We start from the raw sequence: 10873 nt of genomic DNA, 5'->3' as shown, positions 1-10873 counted from the left end.
ACTAAGAGACTTATAGGAGGGAATGAAGCTTAATTACTGCAGAACCAGCAGCAGGACAAGGGAATTGTGTTTCCAAACCTCTGTGAGATCTCCTTAAAGGTCTTTGAGGTTCAGAGACCTGTGGACGGGTGATGAATGGCAGGCCCTGGACTGCACTTGGCTGGAGTCTGAGCTCGGGATGGGCAGGAATTAAACAGTGCCTTCAGCAGTTGTCTGACACCATTTCTGGCAGCAAACAATTCCAGAAGGGGCCCAAGTGGCCTATGATTTTCCTTTTCAGCCCTGTCTTACAGCACCTGGAGCTGCAGCACTAGGAGGTGGTAATTGATGGCTTTGATTTACTGAAGAAGAGTAAAGTGGGCTGTTATCTAGTTCAGGGACAAGCCCTTGTGGATATGAAACTCTGCCCTCTAAGTAACAGGGGACTGTTGTAGATCTTTAAACTGTCATTTCTGCTGTGAACCAAGCCCCACCAAGTATGGGCCTCTCTCCCTGTATTCCTGTCCCTTTCTAGTCTGAGAATAGCTTGAAAACTCACTGGACCTCTACCTCAGCCGGACACTGCCCCAGGGCACCCACTTGCTTCCTGTGGCTCTCTACAGCCTGAGATTCCATTTGTGCTGTCATTTTGCAATTTTCATTAGTTGTATTTTTTTTTTCAGAAGCATCAAGTTTGCACATCACATTGAGTTTCCCATTAGAACTCCAGAGGAAGGAAAGAAAGTGTATGGATACCATATGCTAAGCAGAGTGTTTCCTTTCCCAAAGCCTTTCACTGAACAGTCACCATCACTTCCTAGGTGTGTGGTATTTTGTGTGGTACAGAGAATATTTCTGAGGGCATGGGCAAAGATACTTACTGTGACTGCCAAATTTTTGAAAATCTTGTAATTTATATTATAAAATTCTTATGAACTTTGCGTTTTTGTTATCTTTCCTTTCACTTTCTTTTCTTTTTTTTTTTTTTTTTGTAAGGTCTGCACCCACAGCATATGCAAGTTCCTAGGCTAGAGGTCAAATCGAAGCTGTAGCTACCAGCCTACAGCCATAGCAATGCCAGATTCAAGCCATGTCTGTGACTTATACTGCAGCTCAAGTCAACATCAGATCCTTAACCCACTGAGAAGGGTCAGGGATTGAACCCGCATCCTCGTGGATACTAGTCGAGTTTGTTACCACTGAGCCACAAGGGGAACTTCTTTTGTATTTATTTTCATGTATTATAATAATAATTAAAATTACTTAATATAGACCAAAACAGATGCTACAAGAAGAGGGAAATTTCTTTCTTACAGCTGCTTCTGACTCCATGCCCAGGTAGTATGGCCCAGAATGTGCCCAATCCTGGAGATTTGGAGAATCCATCAAACAAAAGCCCTAAATGAAAGGTACTATTATATCAATTTTAGGAGCAAACCAACTGAACCTCAGGAATGTTAAATAACTTGCCAAAGTTCAAAACTTATGGCAAACCTGGGACCGAAGAAGTCATTTCTATCAGACCATGCTACAGGGGTTCTTTTCTCTATTAATTCTGTTTCTTGCCTTTCTTCTCCTTTCTCTTGCCTTAGCACTAAGTAGAATGTTCATTATACTAAATATAAAATGCATTATAACATTAATAAGTTCTTTGATAAGATTTAAGTTTTGATAGCAGAGATGAGTTGGGATAAAGCAAAGGCTTCATTAAAAGCCCTGAACAAAATTTTAGGAAGTGTGATTTACTCACTCTCTGCTGCTTCTGCATTCTTCCCAGCTGACATTTCTGGCAGGATGACTGAATAGTAACCCCCCAAATCTAAGTTCTAATTCCAGTGATGCCCCCAAATACCTTACCATGTATGAGTCAGCCATAAACCTCTCCTATGCCCTTCTATCATTTGCATTATTGAGCAGTGAAGGTTGGAAGCTATGTATTCGAGGTCCCCACACGGTTCCCCCCCCAGGGGGAAGACTCATTTGAGAATGGAGAGGATATACACCCATAGTATACCTTTTCATAGTATTATTTGGTATGATTCAAGGGACAGTGTATTTTTCCAACCAATCTTTACTCCACAGTAGTGCACTGGTGCCTAGTGCATATTTTTGTTTTCTTCTCTTGGTTTACTTTTTTTTTTTTTTTTTTTTTTTGTCTTTTTTGCTTTTCTAGGGCCGCTCCTGTGGCATATGGAGGTTCCCAGGCTAGCGGTCTAATCAGATCTGTAGCCACGAGCCTACACCAGAGCCACAGCAACGCAGGATTCAAGCCACGTCTACGACCTACACCACAGCTCATGGCAACGCCGGATCCTTAACCCTTAACCCACTGAGCAAGGCCAGGGATCAAACCCGCAACCTCATGGTTCCTAGTCAGATTCAGTAACCATTGCGCCATGACGGGAACTCCAACTTTGGTTTCTAATGTTCTACCAAAATTGTGTGAAATGGAGACCAGGGTTAGTTGATCTTTGATGAAGCCCCCAGATCCTAGTAGATCCTAAACATATTCATCCTTTCGTTCCAGCTTCCCTTGACTATGAGCTGCTCTGGCCATTTTGTACCAAGAGGCCCGGTAGAGTGTTGATTTGTCTTGGCACAGATACAGCTCACATTGTTATTTTCACAATCTGGCATTTCCATGGAAAGAAAGGAATTCTTCCTTTATCAGCTATTGGCTACTCCCTACTGTCCAAGAACCTTTGGTTCTTCAATGATCTAGGAGGGAAAAGTACCATCTCCTGACCTTGCTTTTCAGCATCCTTCACTGTAGGGAAGCTGATTAGAAAGGATCAGCAATTTAATTAACTTCCAACATGTACAGCTCTCAATTTCACATTCCTCTGTCTCTTGATTTTGTATTTGATTTAGTACGCTTTTGGAGGGCAAAACAATGAGTGACTGCCAGGATTTCCTTGGGAATAATAAGGGATTTGTTTTTGAGATTTATTTATTTCTCTTATGAGCAGGGGGTGAAAAAGTAATTGAGGTTCGCCTGTTTTTGCAAATGCAGAAAACTTCAGGAGAACATTATTAAGCTACACAGTTCCATGCATTTTAGATTTGGCTATAGACTATTGATTGAATGACAATAGTTAATTGGAAGTCAGTGAAATAGTCACTTTTGGTTATGCTTACTAAGTCATTTGGTTAAACTCTCTTAACTAACCATCACCTAAAAAGTTTGATATCATCCCCAACACCTACCTTCTGTCTCATTAGCAATGTCCAGTTATACCAGGTGGAAGTTTCAATATCTCTAATATCGGTGTATTTTTAAATTCATTAAATGTTTATTGAAAGGTAATGGGCATGATATTTGAACGTTTTAATGAAAATATATATTAAAGACAAATAAGAATATGAAAAGATATTCAATGTCACTAGTATTTAATGTAAATATAAATTAAAACCACAATGAGGTACCACTAGACATCTGTTAGGATGGCTTTAAAAAATGGCAGTACCAAGTGCTTATGAGAATGTGGAGCACCTCGAACTCTCATACACTGCTGGTGGGAATGTAGGAGGGCACATGACTTGGGAAAACAGTTTTCAAGTATTTTGCTATGTTATGCATACACTTATCATATGACAGCACCACCACTCCTAGATATTTATGCAAATGAAATTAAAAATTATGTTTATGCAAAAACATGAATCATTTGTAATCTCCCAAACTGGAAACAACCCTAATGTCTTTCACCTGGGACATTGATAAACTTTGGTGCATCCCCTACCATGGAATACTACTCAGCAATAAAAAGAAACTGCTGATATACATGACAACATAGATGAATCTCAGATATGTTACACTAAGTGAAAGAAGCCAGACACAAAAGGCTACATACTGCTTGTATATGGTTGCCAGGGGTTGGGATTGAGAGATTGATTATAAAAGAGCAGCATGAGAAAATTTGGGGAATGATGGAACCATTCTGTATCTTGATTGTGGTAGTGACTATGCTATGATACGTAATTGTCAAAATTAGCACAAGTTGAAATTTATATTATGTAAATTATTCCTTAATTTTAAAAAGCAAAAATAATTTATTGAGCACTATCTATATGGAAGGAATCATTATTATTCCTGCAGTAAAAAAGGCAGACCTAGCTCCTTGCTCTTTAGGATTTTATATCCTAGCTCTTTGTTCACTCTGTTCTGTGTCCACTATCAGCACTGAAAATTTTTCTGATGGTGTAAATTGGATTATGTTCATCCTTTTTAGTAGACAGTTCCATGATTTGTGGTCTCTTAGCCCTGTAAGAACACTGTTTCTAAGTTTCAAATTTTCCACATTATGAATTCTTCCTGCCAGTGTGGAAGTTAGAAACTCACTTTTCCAGCCTTTGTTGCAACTATGGTACTGGCATGCCTTGGGCTCAATCAGAAGAATGTGTGTGCGAGACTTTAATTCGAGAGACAGCAGTATGTGAAAGGAAGTGCTCTGTGGAATTCAGTTCTGCCAGAGTGGCAGAGACGGTCTTTTGGAGGTTTCAACAGCTAGTGCCCAGGGTCACTGGCATGGCTGCTGGAGTATGTGCTTAGTGGAGGTGAGGGGTCTTTGCCAGCTCCTCTCTGTCCCTTCCTCAGTGTCTCTGAGCTACTTATTATCCTTTAATAAATTCTTTTTTATCACTTTAAGCTAGAGTGGTTACTGTTTTTTGTGTGTTTAGTTTGCCTCTGAATCTCAGTTGATACACCTGCCTATAAACCTTTGATAACTTTACCTTAGGAAAACATGTGTACTTCTAACCATGGCAGGTAAGGCCTTCAGCATAGGTCACAAATATATCTTCCCATTTATACTGTCCTTAGTGTGCTCTGTTTTAATCACTTTGAGCTTAAAAATGCTGCAAACATTGCATCTTCATTTATATCTTCATACTTGTACAGATGGTATTCTCTTTGTTTGGTACAACTTTCCTAAATGCTATCTCACCAGTTTACATCCCTATTCTTACGTTGTCCCTATTCACCCTTCACCCATACTCATCCTTCAAAATCTATCTCAAGTAACACTAACTCAAATGCCTCCTGTGAATCTTTCCCTGGCAGATTTACCATGGTCTCAGTGCCCCAGAGAGGCTTGTTTCCTCCTCTGTTTGAGAACTTTTCATACTGTATTATAATGAATTAAGTAATACTTACTGAGCAAATACCATGTGCCAGGCATAAAGTTAAAATGATGAGTAGGAGTGAATTAGGTAAAAAATGAAATGGAGTAGGTCTACACAGAGAGATCAGTACAGAAAGGTGGTAGGCAGGCACAGGGAGGGTGAGTATTCAAGTGTGAGGGAACATGCACCTAGGGCACTGAGAGCAGGTGAGTCCCCTTCACTCTTCTGTAAATCCTTGAGGCAAGAGCCAAGTCTTAACTCATCTTTGCTCCTTTGGTGCAGCTGAGCCAGGCACAGCATACACATTCAGTGAAGATTTGCTAAATTAATGAATGAATGAATGACTGGATCATGTTTCTCCGCAGGACTGTTGTCAAATGCTTGAATTGGAGGAAATAATTTTAGCTTAATTTCCTGTACATCAATTCAGGGCCAGGATATAGGAAATGCCTTTAATTATCAAGCAGAGTTTCCTATATCCTCACACTAATAATCCAGTGTTGCCTTGATATAATAGTAGTAGATTAACCTCAAAAGTATTGTCTTGGATAATTAATTGTTCAAGAACCATCAGTTTACTCATATTTAAAAGCCTATTAACAGCAAATATCCTTGATCTGCTTTTTTATCTGATCCTGTCATCATAGCAGCCTTACAAATCAGCTCTCTGATGTATTCTAACATCACTGCTTGCACAAAAAGAGCCAAAATGATTTTCTGATCATGACACAGGAAATCAATGACATAGTCAGGGGGCACTCTTTTCCAAAACCTCTCATTAACAGTCATAGGTTGTCTTTTGGTAAAAAGGTATCAAATAAAGTAAGGACTATATGTTTAAATGCACCTGTGTAAATACATCATGTAGCCCTGTACCCTTGGGAAATAGAATAAAGACTTCCTGTTGAGGGATAAAACTGGAGGCACTGAATTTCAATATTTTCCACAAGCCTTGTAATTAAAATGCATGCCATTGCTGCTTTGGACAGTTCTGAAAACCTGTTCCTACCATCAGGTAGTGGTGCCTTTCCTTTGATTTGGTACCAAAGTTAAGTTGAATTTTAATCACCTCCTTAATGCTTAACTTCACAGAGAAACAGACTGAGTATTGGCGATATCTTTCTGGTGTTTTCAATGAACCAGAGGCACAGACTTTGCTGTCATCTTGATCCAAGGACAAATCATAATTGGCTAGACTAGAAGATTGCTTTCTCTTATTGAAAACTGCCATTGGCACATTAGATTGAAAATAAAATCCTTACTGTATGGATGTGCTGTGGTTCTTCACCATGCAGCTGTAAGAGAAAAGTTGGTTCTCTAAACTAATGTTTATAGAGAGAATTCAGCTTGTGATACTGAGGGATATAAATTTTGTAGATTACTGGGAATGATTCAGCTTTCATTTTTTTGTTGAACTCCTGCAGTTGCCTTTTTTTCTCCCTCCTTAAACATATGAAGGTACATCCATCTTGTTAGGAGCATCCTCAAAGGATATAAATGAGCAGTCTCCCTTAAGAGGAAAGTGAGAATTGGAAGGAGGAATATGCCATCATCACAAACATTCCCCCCAGATGACAGACACAGGATTTCATATTGGTGTCATTAATCATGGTGGGGCCCTGTGACTGTGTGCCACACAGCTGTCAACTAGACACACTTCTGTGTGTGTGTGAGGCTCATTTCTGAATGTTAAAGATTGTTGGCTCTGGCTTCACTGTAGAGGAAACTCAGAGTAATGAATAGGGGTCTGTACTCGTCTTGAACATGAGGCACTCAAAGCGATATCCTCATTAATAGACAAGGTATTACAAGTTTCAGAAGCAAAATAAAAATGTTCTTCCAGTGCAACCAGACATTCTACATCTAGCTGAGAGCAACTGGTTAAGTTTAATAAGCCTAATAAGCCAATGATGGTGAAACTTGAACATTTCTTCTTAAAGTCCAGTTTTATAGTCCATTCTTTATTCTCTTCTGTATATTTACCACAGATAAGCTTTATAAACCAGCAACATGGTGCAGCAGAAACAGCAGAATCTGGAACCAAACTATCTGTGAAAATCAGGCTCTGCTAAGGTAGGGACAAAATTATATGGCTAATAGGTATTTCTCATGACACTTGGCTTTCACCAAAATTTAAGGATTATCTTGCCCTCAAAAGACATATGTTAAGTTCAAAATTTAGGTATCTTAACACAATACGATCCTAAGATCTTGGGTTCCAGTTTCTCTGAACTCTCATAGAATGGACTTTGAAGTCAGTCTGTTGGGATTTTGATCAGAGCCTCAGCACTTACTACCCTGTGGCTTTGGACAAGTTACTTGGCCTCAGTTGCCTTATATATAGAATGGGGATTATAGCATTTTTGTGAGAATTAAGTAATTCCTGCTAAATCCTTAATCCTGCTAATCCGCTGCCTGGCATGTACCAAGGGCCCCAAAACAGTAACTATTTTCTAGATCTATAACCTTTCTACAAGTAAAAGATTCATGCTTCTAAACCCCAGTCCGATGACTGGCATTTGGTTTAACTATTATCAATCATCCTGAGGTCATCATGCTTACCTAATTTTCCAAAGTATACTGGGGATTTTGAATGACAAGTCACCTCATTGCCTATTACTCTTCTTGGTGTGGTATCTGCAGCCTGGTGGAACCTGTGGCACTGAGGAGATTCACTCACTAGACAGGCCATAAGGCACAGACTGTGTGTGTGTGCATGAATGTATATGTGTAGTGTGGATTATAAATTCCTGTAAGATGAGAAATTGGATAGTCAATAACTTGGGATACCTTTGTGGAAAGGGATTGATTAGTTTAAGGCTAGGTGTTATTGAACGAATCATCTAAAGTGTGAAAATTGTTAGACTTTGAGACAATATGCAAAGATTATAATACAAATTAAGTACCTTAAGGACTGAAGGTTGACCTAGGTAGTTTTCTCATCAATTACGTAGACATTTACTGTAGGGGCAAATGTGAGTGAAGCAGGGTAATTATTTGTTTACCCATCTGTTTGAGAATGAGCTTTTTGAGAGAAGGAATGTACTTTGTCTTTGAATTCCCAATGTTGACCTGATGTCTAGGATAGAGTAGTTGCTCACAGAATGTTTGTTGAATGAATAAATGGGTCCCTGAAAAGATGAATTTCCTATAGGTCAGATGGAAGCTTTTTTTTTTTTTTTGTCTTTTTAGGGCCACACCTGTGGCATATGGAGGTTCCCAGGCTAGGAGTCTAATTGGAGTTACAGCTACTGGTCTATACCACAGCCGCAGCAATGTGGGATCTGAGCCACATCTGTGACCTACACCACAGCTCATGGCAACGCCAGATCCTTAACCCACTGAGCAAGGCCAGGGATTGAACCCACAACCTCATGGTTTCTGGTTGGGTTCGTTAATCACTGAGCCATGATGGGAACTCCAGATGGAAGCTTTTTTAATGCTCTTATTTGGGGGAGAAGTTGTCAACTTTGATTTTGTGGGCAGAGATAACCTTCTGATTTGGAAATAAGCCATATGACAAGTCTGGAAATGGAATAAAGTCATTAAAGCATCATTATATCATTGTTATTTATACATTATCCAGTGTGAGATTGTGTTTCTTTCTGGTAGTGATTAATTCAGAGAATTATAGATTGGGCTACTCGTTATAATTGATATTGCCAGGTCCTTAAATTGTTCTTTAGAGTCATCAACTCATTTTCTTAGTAAACAGTTACTCTCTGCAGAGGTGAGTTTAAGATTGACTGTATCAAAGTGTCTGAATTTCTGAATAAATGGAATAGAATTGCCTCAGGAAATAAATTATAGGCAGGATGGCTACACTTATAACCAACAGTTTAAAGAAGTTGATGCTCCTTTGGGTATTGATAAGATGATGCTGGGCAATAAGTCAATTTTTTTTTTCATGCTCTCTGGTCAAGGAGACTGTTAAAGAGCTATCTGTATGAATAAATAGCTTACCTGAATCGATCTCCCTAATGTTGAAACAGTGATGTTAATGGACCACTGTGAAATTGTACAGAACTTTCTGACTTTTAGAAAGTTTTCATCTTCTCTCGAAATAGAGGTTCTTTAAAAATTCTGTTAAGTCTAAGATAATAATGAGAGCCACTTCAAATAGAATGTGCTGCTGCAGGTCACAAAAGTAAAATTAGGATTTATGAATGCATAATGGTACAAAAAGTCATGAAATGATGAGCTGGAAAATTTTCCATGTATTTCTCATTTTGAGATCATGTAGCTTTGTTTATCCCTTTTGGGTTTAAGTTCAGACTTAATGATAACCTTAGTTAACTGTAACTGGTCCAGTAATTCAGAGATCAAGAGCAGTGGGTATTTTTTGTTACTGATGATGATCACATTTAAAACCTACAAAGTCCCTCCTTTCTTCTTTCTAACAGTGAAAATTCCTACTTCTGAAACCAAACTGGAGAGGTTAAGGCATATCTGGATAAACCTGCACTTCACAATTTGTACTGTTTTCTCATCTGTAAAATGAGAGGGCTGGGCAGGTGATTATGTAATGTTTTTAGTTCTGATATTCTAAGGTCTAGAATTCTGTGTCCCAAGAAACTTCATTTCCAGAGATATCTGAAGAAGATAAAAATATTGTTTGCAATAAGGAAGATATGCACTGGCATGATGTTGATACCATCACATTGTAGACATTATTAATGGATTTATTGATTGATTTAGAGTTAGACTATACAACTATATTCTTCCATTAGGTGAGTGCTTTCTGTTGCCTCTGCTGCTCTTAACAATATATTGGCAATATTCTTTCTTTCTTTCTTTCTTTCTTCCTTTCTTTCTTTCTTTCTTTCTTTCTTTCTTTCTTTCTTTCTTTCTTTCTTTCTTTCTTTCTTTCTTTTTTTGGGATGGGGGCGTACCTGTAGCATATGGAAATTCCCAGTCTAGGGGTCAAATTGGAGCTACAGCTGCCGGCCTATGCCGTAGCCACAGCAACACAGGATCCGAGCATGCATCTGAGACTTACACCACAGCTCACGACAATGCTGGATCCCAACCCACTGAATGAGGCCAGGGATAGAACCTTCATTGTCATGGATACTAGTTGGATTGTTTCTGCTGTGCCACAATGAGAACTCCCAGTATATTGGCAATCTTGATGGTTGAGTAATACTGACAGAGTCAGCTTGGAATATGTCAAAGGAAAGTACGTTGAAATTCTCTCCCACTCCACCCTCAGTTCCTGCCATCGTTATCTTTGCTATGCAGCTTCCCGATTGACTCTTCCAGAAATCAGAGCCTAATTGTCAAAAGACTGCAGTATTACAAACCTATTCTTTACCACATATGTTATGATTTACGCTTGTTTGGTTCCACCCCATTTAAATCACTATGTCATAAAATATGAAGTTTGGAAGTTAATAGAGAGATATATTGTGATATCCTAATTCTCTGAGAGTTTCTATTAAATTGTATGTCATGTAGATCAGGGATCCAGATTCAGATGCCTCACCAGAAGCACATATTTTGGTTGAATCATCAAGAATTGAACTAAGTGGTACCCCATCTCCAGGTGCTCCTTTGGACTGGGCCTCTGTAACCAGCTAGGAAATGGGCCTAGTTGTTGAGTGGATAGTGAGTCTCTCCCAAAAGTTTGTGGGGACTACAGATTTCAGAGGATCTGTCATAGATTCCTCTCCTAGGAAGAGAGTAGAGATCAGGAGTAGAGTAATGAAGTCTGCTGTGTAATCTTGTAAGAACTTCAGTCTTATGAATCATGTAGACTTGAGCTACACAGAAA

This window comes from Sus scrofa, chromosome 13 (genome assembly GCF_000003025.6).
Source record: "Sus scrofa isolate TJ Tabasco breed Duroc chromosome 13, Sscrofa11.1, whole genome shotgun sequence".
NCBI lineage: Eukaryota > Metazoa > Chordata > Mammalia > Artiodactyla > Suidae > Sus > Sus scrofa.
Note: the sequence above shows the minus strand (reverse complement) of the source record.